The sequence below is a fragment of the Herpailurus yagouaroundi genome, unplaced genomic scaffold (genome assembly GCF_014898765.1).
Source record: "Herpailurus yagouaroundi ecotype Mexico unplaced genomic scaffold, PumYag 222, whole genome shotgun sequence".
NCBI classification, from domain to species: Eukaryota; Metazoa; Chordata; class Mammalia; order Carnivora; family Felidae; genus Herpailurus; species Herpailurus yagouaroundi.
Window position 1 is genome coordinate 12,819,600 of NW_024412453.1, and position 10,051 is coordinate 12,829,650.

The 10,051-nt window shown below is 47.0% G+C and overlaps 1 long non-coding RNA gene across 1 annotated transcript; it reads right to left on the minus strand.

The window, feature by feature from the left end:
• Positions 1-1,639: 1,639 nt before the first annotated feature.
• On the minus strand, positions 1,640-2,816 carry LOC121019345 (uncharacterized). The gene is made up of 2 exons (XR_005785537.1): positions 2,520-2,816; positions 1,640-1,752 (listed from the first exon to the last, which is right to left on the minus strand). It is a non-coding gene; the product is annotated as an uncharacterized LOC121019345 (long non-coding RNA).
• Positions 2,817-10,051: the final 7,235 nt, after the last annotated feature.

Below are 10,051 nucleotides of genomic sequence, written 5' to 3' on the forward strand. Positions count from 1 at the left end.
GCTCTCCAGCTCATAGAGCTCTGACTCGTGCTTCAAGATCCCATGCAAATGACGCTTCTTCTCCAGAGTTCTTCCCCCTCCCCCTCCCCGCCCATGCCCGGACTTTCTCCTCTGTTTGCTGGCATCCCACGCTTACCTCTCAGGTTGCGTTGTGATCACGTGTCTTCCCCACTCGACTTTGAGCTTTTTCAGGGTAGGGAGTCTTATTCTTGAAGCCATGTCGGTGAATGTCAGTCTCTCTGACGTACGGAAAATGTCCAGTTAAAGTGTGATGCGTGGCAGGATGACCTGTTTTAGCTGCAAAAACACTGGTGAACCTGACAAGTGAGGAAGCAGCCCCACCCGGGGGCATCGCGTGGGGCGGGGGGAGCTGACACGTAGCCTTGCTGTTGTTGGCAGGATGTCCAAACTCCTTATTGTGACATTCCGATTACCTCTCTACCTACAATTTCTTACCATAAGCCCACACTCTTGCAGAAAGCCTGACGTTTTGTAGATCCACACAGACTGTGTTCTTTCAGACAGCTGCTCCTTTTCACTTGCTATCGCCTTGCCTGGGATTTCTCCCCACCTTGTTCACCGTGTCAAACTCCTATTCATCTGTCAAAACCCTCTTCCAATATCCCCCTTTAGGACGTCTTAATACTCCCTGTCCTGAGCTACCTCTGTACTTGGATCATAATTGCAGGCATGGCTGTTGGGTCTGTGTGCTGCCCTTTGTGTGTCTGTCTTCTCTTTAGGAGTGTAGATTCTCCTGATGCAAGAACCACGTTGTCTTCATATCTTCATGCCCCGTGCTGCTCGTCAGAGGCTCCATAACTGTTTGCCTGGTTGAACTGAATCCCTTGTTCCCCTAATTCCACGGAGCCCCCTTCCAGTAGTATCAGTTCGGAGCCTGGAGGGCTCAGTCCAGATTTAGTTGGCTTTCCAATGAGTTGATACAACAATAGTAATAAGCTGGCATTCTGAGTACTCACTATGTGCCAGCATTGTTTCCAAGCCTGCCGTGTTTTATCTCTTTCCACCTACATGGCTACCCTGTAAGGTAGGTGCTCTCTGTGTTATACAGACAAAGAATCAGGGGCACAGAGAGGTTAAGTAACTTGTCCAAGGTCACAAAGCTGGTATTCAAACTGAGACACTCTGACCCTGAGCCCGCTACACTGGGGGAATCGATAGCTCATGCCAGTCTGTCATCGGTACTTTTCTGCCATATTTCCTGTCCCAGATCTTTGTAGCAGTGCTTTTAAATTCTGAAGCCTGCTGGAATTACTCCTCCCCCCTCTGGCTGCAGAGAGCACGCCTGTGTACTTCGCTGAAAGCCTGTGGCATGGTCTTCAATCTTTTCCACACTCAGCCACTTCCAACCTTGACCTTACAGCTGTGAAGACGATCCTTATGGGGCTGCTACTCAGAGGAAAATTGAAATGGTCCCTGTGGGGAGACTGCAGGATTTTGGTCCCAGCCTTCTAATTTCGGATCGGCCCAGAGAAAGGAGCCACGTTAGCAGCACGAGCCACAAAATTAGGAGAGCTCCATTCTTTGCCTTTCTTAAGAAATATGGGCGCTGCTCTAAAAATCTTTTTTTAATCTCCTCTCTGGTCCATGTAACAGGAAATTGGTCTCTGCCATAGGCCAATAAATCTCCAACTTTTTATTGAATATTAAAGAAAGACTTCAAGTCAAGTTCAAATCTCTTTGCTTGGAGTTTCTCACATAACGCTGCAGCTCCGATACCTCCGGTCACAAAAGCTTTAAAAAGAAGGAGAAAAATGGCAAAGCTCTCCAGGTCACTGGCCCACGGGGATGATTTCTTCTCCTTAGAAATAATAGCCTATTACTCTAAAAATCTTAAACAAGGCATTCCCGCTCTGGCTTGCACATTATAATTGAGACGGGGGATTAACAAGTGGAAGTCTCTGGGTGCATCTAAAACAGGCACACGGCCACTTTTCTCGGAAGGTGCTGGGGTCAACCCTGGGCTCTGAAAGAACTGGAAACTGTGATGACCGGCGGGTGGCACTGCCTGGCTGCCCTCTTAGGACCGAGGCTGCCATTTTCCATGCTGCTGAGAGCACTGAGGGATGAAACCACTCGACTAAGTTGCTCTCCTGGAAATTCCTTTGGCCTGGGAAAGTGGCATCACCCAAGGTCACCCAAATGCATCACTTGTACGATGTGGGGGAGAAGCCATTGGCCTTCTTGCCTCGACGTAGGGTAATTCCAAGGTCTTGCGAGCTCCAGAACTGTCCAGAGATCCTTGTTGGAGACACATTGCCCCTCCCAATTCTCTGTTCCACTTCCCGCTGCCCCCCAGGTGCTGACTCGGCCAGCACTCCCCAGGAAACCTCGTGCTTGCTAATCTGAGTCTCTTTCCTGGGGAACCCATCCTAAGACAGACCTTCCTGTACTAGTGTCTTGGAGAAAAACGCTCTGGAAGGACTTAGATGGTTGGAAAGAACTTTAGAAGAAAACATACAGAATGATACCATTTCTGAAGCACACATGCACTTACTTACCCATAGTCTGGTCAGCTGTGGGTGGCAGCTCTCATGAGCCGGGGAGGTCAGGGTAGGTTCCCCGTCCATCTGCTACCAGCTCTTTGTACTGGTGTCTGTGGGGGTTCTTTTCACCCCATGGATATCAGCTTGTTCATGTGACTTGCTCCGGTAATGATATGCAAGTGAAGTAACAGGAGGGACTCCCGAGAAGTCCTGAGAGCCATGCGACCTCACTCTTTTCCCGCTGTCATGAGCGTGGCGATGTTCTGGACAGGACTTGCTCCTTCAGGAAGCAGGGCCACAGCTGGCCCTCAACCTACTGGTAATGTGGCTGAGAAATAAACCTTTGTTGTCAAAGTCATTGAGACTCAAGGAGGTTTTGTTACCAAAGCATGACATAGACACAGCTGACCCATACAAAGGCATCATGGGAATATCAGAGGCTGTGATGGGGCAGATCCTTAGGCAAGTGGCAAGGGTGTACAGGTACATATTTCAGTATGGGTGCTTATTTCCTTGTAGAGTCCACATAGTTGAATTAAAATATCGGATATAGTTTTTTGGGGCACTTGGGTGGCTCAGTTGATTAAGCATCCGAGTTTGACTCACGTCATGATCTCACTGTTTGTGACTTTGAGCCCCGTGTCAGGCTGTGTGCTGACAGCTCACTCTGGAGCCTGCTTCAGATTCTCTGTCTTCCTCTGTCTCTGCCCCTCCCCTGCTTTCACTCTGTCTCTCAAAAATAAACATTTAAAAATTAAAAAAAAATGGGTATAGTTTAAAATAAGACTTGGCATTAAGAGGCACTCTACATTTTAGTACCTTTCCTCACTATGGAAATGGCATATTACAGCCAAGACAATACAGATTAACGGCTAACAGTCAGACTTTTAGGACTCAAATCCTGGCTTCCTCTCATCCTCTCTGGTGAAGTCATTTAAACTCTTCGGGCTATAGGTTTCGTATTTGTAAAACAAAGATAATAATGGTCTCTCCTATAGGGTTGTTGGGAGGAGTAAATGAGATGCTTGCTGTCATGTGCTTTGGGGTGCCTGGTGCGAATAAAGCACTTCACTGCCGAACCCTTATTGTTACCCTTATTAATGAACTTGGGAATCGGGAAAAAATTTCTTAAGTGAAGGGCTCGTAGGTTGATGAAAGTTGGCCACTGCAGTCATGGTCTGCCGGGTCAGCCAGGGACATGGTTACCAGAACCCTCTGACTCAGTCTGACACTCATTTAAGTTATTGGCCTCCGTGTGCCAGATAGAGGGGGAGGCTTACCCCCCAGTGCCCGATGTCCGTGCTTCTCAAGAAATGGGCCCTGTCTCTACGTTAGATGGACTTACTCGCATATCATTCCCATCAGTTTGCAAAGAAAAGCCCCAAAGACTGATTGGGAAGGGTAGAATAGACAGTGGAGAAATCTCTTCGAACGGTGCCTGGCACTTAATAATTGCTATGTAAGTATGATTATTGTTACTGTAATTGTTAGCATCATCATTGTTATTGCTATTCTTACTTTGTTGTTATTATCAATACTACTACATTATTAATATTCTCTTCCGTTGAGGTCTTAGGATCTGCCTCTCCCCCCTTTGCTTCTGCTGTTTAAAACATCTCATCTCCCAAGTGCATGCTCCCGGTTGCTTCTGCAGACCCTCTGGATTAGCACCGAGTCTCCTGTTTGAGCTCCTGTCTCTTGGGTGTGTCTTCTTCTTGCCTGATTTCTCCCTATTCCCATGCCATGATTCCTGGCAGAATCATCTCTCCCCTCAGTATCTTGAATAGAGCTCTGGAGGGGAGGGAGGTGGGGAGGTAGAGATGAGGACTCACTTAGATGAGAAGACCAGACGCCCGGGGATCCTGGGGGGCTCAGTTGGGTAAGCGTCTGACTCTTGGTTTCAGCTCAGGTCATGGTCTCACGGTTTGTGGGTTCGAGCCCCACGTCGGGCTCCTCAGCTGACAGCACGGAGCCTGGTTGGGATTCTCTCTCCCTCCCTCTCTCTCTCTGTCCCTCCCTCCCTCTGTCTCTCAAAATAAGTAAATAAACATTAAAAAACAAATAGAAGACCAGACACCTGTAATGCTCTTTCGTTAGAAGAGACACTGTCTCAGCACTGTCTTCCCCAAGGCAAAGAGAAAGGTTAACTTCCGGGAAGCTTCCTGAAGATACTCCTTCACCGTGTTCTCTCCAGAATGTAATCTGAAGAAGACATCACTGTAATAATGGAGTGACCTATATTTGTGGCAAACTTTCCTACCCTTCCAGGGGGAAGCTACTGAGCTGTGAGACTCCCCCCTTCCAGATGGCTTTGTAGGATGCCCTCCCCTTCAAAAAAAAAAAAAAATCGCAGTGACTCAGACAACAAAGTAATATTCAGCGTAGAATCCTCTCCCCTCCCCCCAACGCGAGTTATTTGCCAGATCCCAAATGGTCCGCGGTTGATGGATGGCGGGTGATTTCTCCATCAGCACACCTTGGAGCCCCAGAGCTAACCCTCTGACAGCGTTAGCATAAAAGATTTACATTTATGTTACGAGGGCCACACAAGAATAATAATTTTAAGATACATTGCCTTGGCTGCCGGTGCACCCTGGGAAATCTAGTAGTGACAGGCACTGAGCCGCACTGTAATTACAAAATGGCAGTGCAGGAGACGTTTTTTGGAGACAAGTAACCAGAGACCAAAGCCATCTGCATGCCTTGGTGGGTTGAAATTACAGTAATATATGAAGACATTACCTGAAAAACCCGGCACCATTTAAATGATTTACTCTTCAGCCCCAGCAAGCTTTAATTTAAGGATAAAGTCATTCAGAAAGCTAATCTGATAGGGGAGGCATTATTTCACACAGTTAAGTTAATTTACAGTAGCTGATTGTTGTGGTTGGTTTTGGTATTATTATCTTCCTACAAACAGCTGATCTGCCAGACAGAAGCAATATACTGCTTAACGCAGTGTCTTAATTCAGCAGGCAAGCTATCTGTGATAAAGGTTTGTTTATAAGCCATAATGGGAAAGTCATTTTGAGGCCATGCTGATAACACTGATGAGAAATATTTTTTTTTAAGGGGGAAAAACTGCACAATTCAGTACATAAACGGATCCGTAGGCCCCGTGCTCATGGGTCTGTCTGTCCTGAATGGTCATTTTCCACTGGCGTTGCCCTCCTTCAAGAGTTTCCTGCCCTGTGGTCCTGGGCACGTTGACCCCAAGTCACCCTCGTGCCTGGAGACCGTATCTTCCCTATTGCCAAATTGACTTCCCTGCCAAGTCCTTGAGAAAACCAGGTCGTGAGAGCCCGGTGAATTCGGCTGCCCAGCCGGCTACCTGCTTTCCAAGGGAAAAGGGAGTGTGGATATCTGCCCTTAACGACTCTTTTCATCTTGGAGAGACCCAGAGCATGTTCCCTTATGGATGTCAAGGTAGAAAAGCATCAGGAAGTGGTCATTTGAAAGGGAGCTAACCACTTGGGTGGTGGGCAAAACTGGAGATTTTGAAAGGGTAGATAAAAACCAACTTGGTTTTTTTTCCTTGGCGAAACTTAGAAAGGGTGGTCATGTTTTGTGTTGACTCAGGAGGCCGAGGTGATTCAGAGCTCTATTAACACGAGCAGAAACATTTGTCTAACGGATTTGCGTTCATCTGCTTAGGGATGTTTTATTGAAGACGAACATTCTCTTGTCACCTCATGAGTTTATCTCAATAGGAAAGGCACCGCTTTTGGAAAGGGGCTGAGGAAATGCTACCCAAGGGACCAGGAAATATTTGCCAGTGGTCTAAGACAGGAGTTCATAAGACCATCATCTGTCAGGAAGGACCAAGAAAGTCAGGGATTGGTGAAGCTAATAGGGGCTTACCCCAGCCTCCTTCATAAGTAGCAACCGTTTCTTGAATTCTTATTATGGAGAATGCAGTGTGTTGGGTGGATATAATTCCCTTCCGTCTCCCGTGTGTAGGTGAAGAATCTGGATTCAAGAGGGTGCATAACTTCAATCAAAACACAGAGCTGGATGAGTCCTTTCCTGTGTTTATGACAGGTAGCTTTCAAAGATGGCCTCGGCGATCCCCATCACGTGATAATTCACCCGGTGATTGTGGGCTGCACCTGGTGATTTGCTCCTAGTGAGTACAACACAGAAAAAGTGATGGGCTGTCATTTCTGTGATTCGGCTACAAAAGACCGTGACTTCCTTCTTGCTGATAGTTTTTTCTTCTTCTTTTTTTTTTTTAAAGAATTTTTTTAATGTTTATTTTTGAGAGAGGGAGAGAGAGAGAGAGAGACAGAGACAGAGAGAGACTGAGCAGGGGAGGGGCAGAGACAGAGGGAGACACAGAATCCGAAGCAGGCTCTAGGCTCTGAGCTGGCAGCACAGCGCCGGATGCGGGGCCTGAACTCATGGGCCATGAGATCATGACCTGAGCCGAGGTCAGAGATCATGACCTGAGCCGAAGTCGGACGCTTAACCGATTGAGTCACCCAGGGACCCCGATATTTCTTTTCTTGCCTTCTCACCGTGCCTGCGTTGTGGAGGTAAGCCGCCATGTTGGAGATGCCCACTTAGCAGAGAACTGAGGGTGAAAAGCTACCGAGCGGCTGAATGAATTCTGGCCTGAGAGTCTTTCCCCAGGGGAGTCTTGAGATGTACTGACGTCCTGATGGGCACGCCCTGACCGTAGCCTGTCAGAGACCCTGAAGAAGAGGCCCCAGCAAAGCCACATCTGGGTCCCCATAGAAACTGCAAGATAATAAAGTTGTTGTTGAAGGTCCCTAAGTTTGGAGATCACTCATTAGCTGGCCGTAGACAACTAAAACTGCATTTTCAAGGACACAGTGTAGCACGATGCAAGGAATTCCACAGACCTGGGTAGAAGTCCAACCTCAACATCTTGACCAAATTGGCTCCTGTCTCTTGGTGTCGCCTGCAAAGCCGAGGTAGGGAAATCTACCTTACGGGGGTGCGCAACAGTGTAATTATTCTCTCAACCTCTGTCTCCTGGGGAATGCCTGGCTCATTCAGTGTAGACTCCAATAAATGGTAAGTTACTGTTATGATTTAAATTTTTTTAAATTTACGTTTATTTATTTTTGATGGAGACACCGAACCCGAAGCAGGCTCCGGGCTCCAAGCTGTCAGCACAGAGCCCAATGCGGGGCTCGAACCCACAAACTGCAAGATCATGACCTGAGCTGAAGTCAGACTCGTAACCGACTGGGCCACCCAGGCGCCCCACTGTTATGATTTTATATGTGACTTGTGACCATTAATTGAAGTCTTGCTCCCCAGTCCTTTATCACTGCCAAACTCACCTGTTAATCATTCCTGCTCCTGGATACTTTGCTACCACTCCCTTTCCTTCTGTCCACAATTGCTTCTCCACCTTTCAGAGATCCACCCATCTTTTAAGTCTTGGTTGACATCCTTGTTCTTTCAGGAACTCGTCTCCTATCCCTACCGTATTTTGTGAGCTTTCTTTCCTCTGTCGGCTTTCATAATTGGGACCAATTCTTGGTCCTTGTTTCCTGTATCACAAGGGTGTGTGCATGCATGTGTGCATGTGTGGAGGGAACAGGGATGTGCCGCTTCAACTATCCCAACTTGGAGGATGGGGCTTCTGCAGAGGATAGTTGTACCACATTACAGACTGTGCTGAGCATGTACCTCAAAGTCAGGTGGGTCAAGATGTAATCTCAGCTCTGAGCCCCACTCACTAGGCGATCTCCACAGAGGTGTTTGACTTCTCTACGCCTGGCAACTATGGTCACGTTAGGACCCCATTCAAAACCTTTTCATGACTTCCTGTGACACTTGTGTGAAGTTCACCATCTCTCCCGTGACTTGTAGGATGTGCCATTGTCTGACCGCTACAGTTTCCTCTTGGATCATTTCCTCTTTCACACGCAGCATCAGCGAAACTGGCTTTTTGACGCCTCAAGCTTGTCCAGCTTCTTCCCGTCCTGCCTCAGGGACTTTGCATGTGCTGTTCCCTCTGCTAGGTACACCTTCAACCTCCTCTTTATCTTTATCTGGCTAACTTCCACGCAGTACTGAGGTCTCAAACGAAACATTGTTCCGTCGTGAAAACCTTTCATGACTTCCCCAGGCTTGTCTGGGTCTCCACAACTTGCTGTGTGTTTCCTTCTTAATGCTTGTCGCAATTATGGGGGATGAATTGAGATGAATTAATTATTAACTGGGATGATTATCTGATTTATTTTATCTCCTTCTCTAGACTATAAGTGAAATGAAGGCAAAAATAAGTAAGTAAGTAAATAAATAAGTAAATAAATAAAAAGCAAGAAAGAGAAGAAAGAAAAAAACCTTGGCTTGTTCACTGATGTAACCCCAGGACCTAGGACATTCCCTAGTATGTGATAGCCACTAACTAAAGATTTCTGGAATAAATGATGGTTTCCTTAGCTGTCTAAGTTGAAAGCAAAATATCTGTCTTACAGGATTTGAGGGAGGAGTTGGTGAATAAATGTTCGCTAATTTGGGGGGGGGTGTTGAGGAAGCCTTTGTGTTCTGTCCTATAGCCTCACAAATCAGATGGACTCCCCAATCTCTTCTGAGATCCCCCTGAGGAATCTACTTGATGATGTGTTAGAGAGTAATGCCGCCTTTTCTGAATATTCTATCTGGAAGCCAGAGGGGGTGTTGATGTTGCACACAGCATTTGGTATTTCTCTTTTTTTTTTTTTTTAATTTTTTTTAACGCTTATTTATTTTTGAGACAGAGAGAGACAGAGCATGAACAGGGGAGGGGCAGAGAGAGAGGGAGACACAGAATCTGAAGCAGGCTCCAGGCTCTGAGCTGTCAGCACAGAGCCCGACGGGGGCTCAAACTCACGGACCGTGAGATCATGACCTGAGCCAAAGTCAGATGCTTAACTGACCAAGCCACCCAGGTGCCCTCATATTTCTCTTTATCCCAAAGCCTGTCCTTGGTGAGGTCATCAGGAGACACCTCTTTCTGAGCCCTTTCCTGTGGGGTGATCCGTTCTGCTTTCCACCTTCTCGGGGAGCAGGAAATCTTTCCCCCCACTCTCAGACACAGTGTCTCCTTTCTTCCTTATTACACTTGGTATCGGAATGTAGACGCCTATATCTCACCCATAGCAGGCTTATCAAATAATGTCAATAAAGGCAACTCTGTACCTAAGATGAATCTCCATTCCCTCTGCTGAAAAAGACGATGTCTTCATAATTACCCAAATCCCTGAGCAAGGATCTGGCTTATATTAAGTGTGCATAAATATCAATTCCTTTATCCCACATACAAAGGCATATACTAGAAAGAGCAAAATTATTAATACATACTAGAGAAGGGGTCAGAAAGCACTTGGTGGGGAGGAAGGACCTGGGGAAGAAAGGCTGATTGAAATAGCCCCATTGGAGGGCAGAGACCCTGCCACATAACTTCTGAGACTGGTTAGTACTCTAATGGCATACCCTTGGCCCAAGGGCACGCTGGTTGGTTTGATCTCTGGCCCGATACCCAAGAAAGGGAAGACACCATTTGACACAGCTTGCAGAGCTGAGGA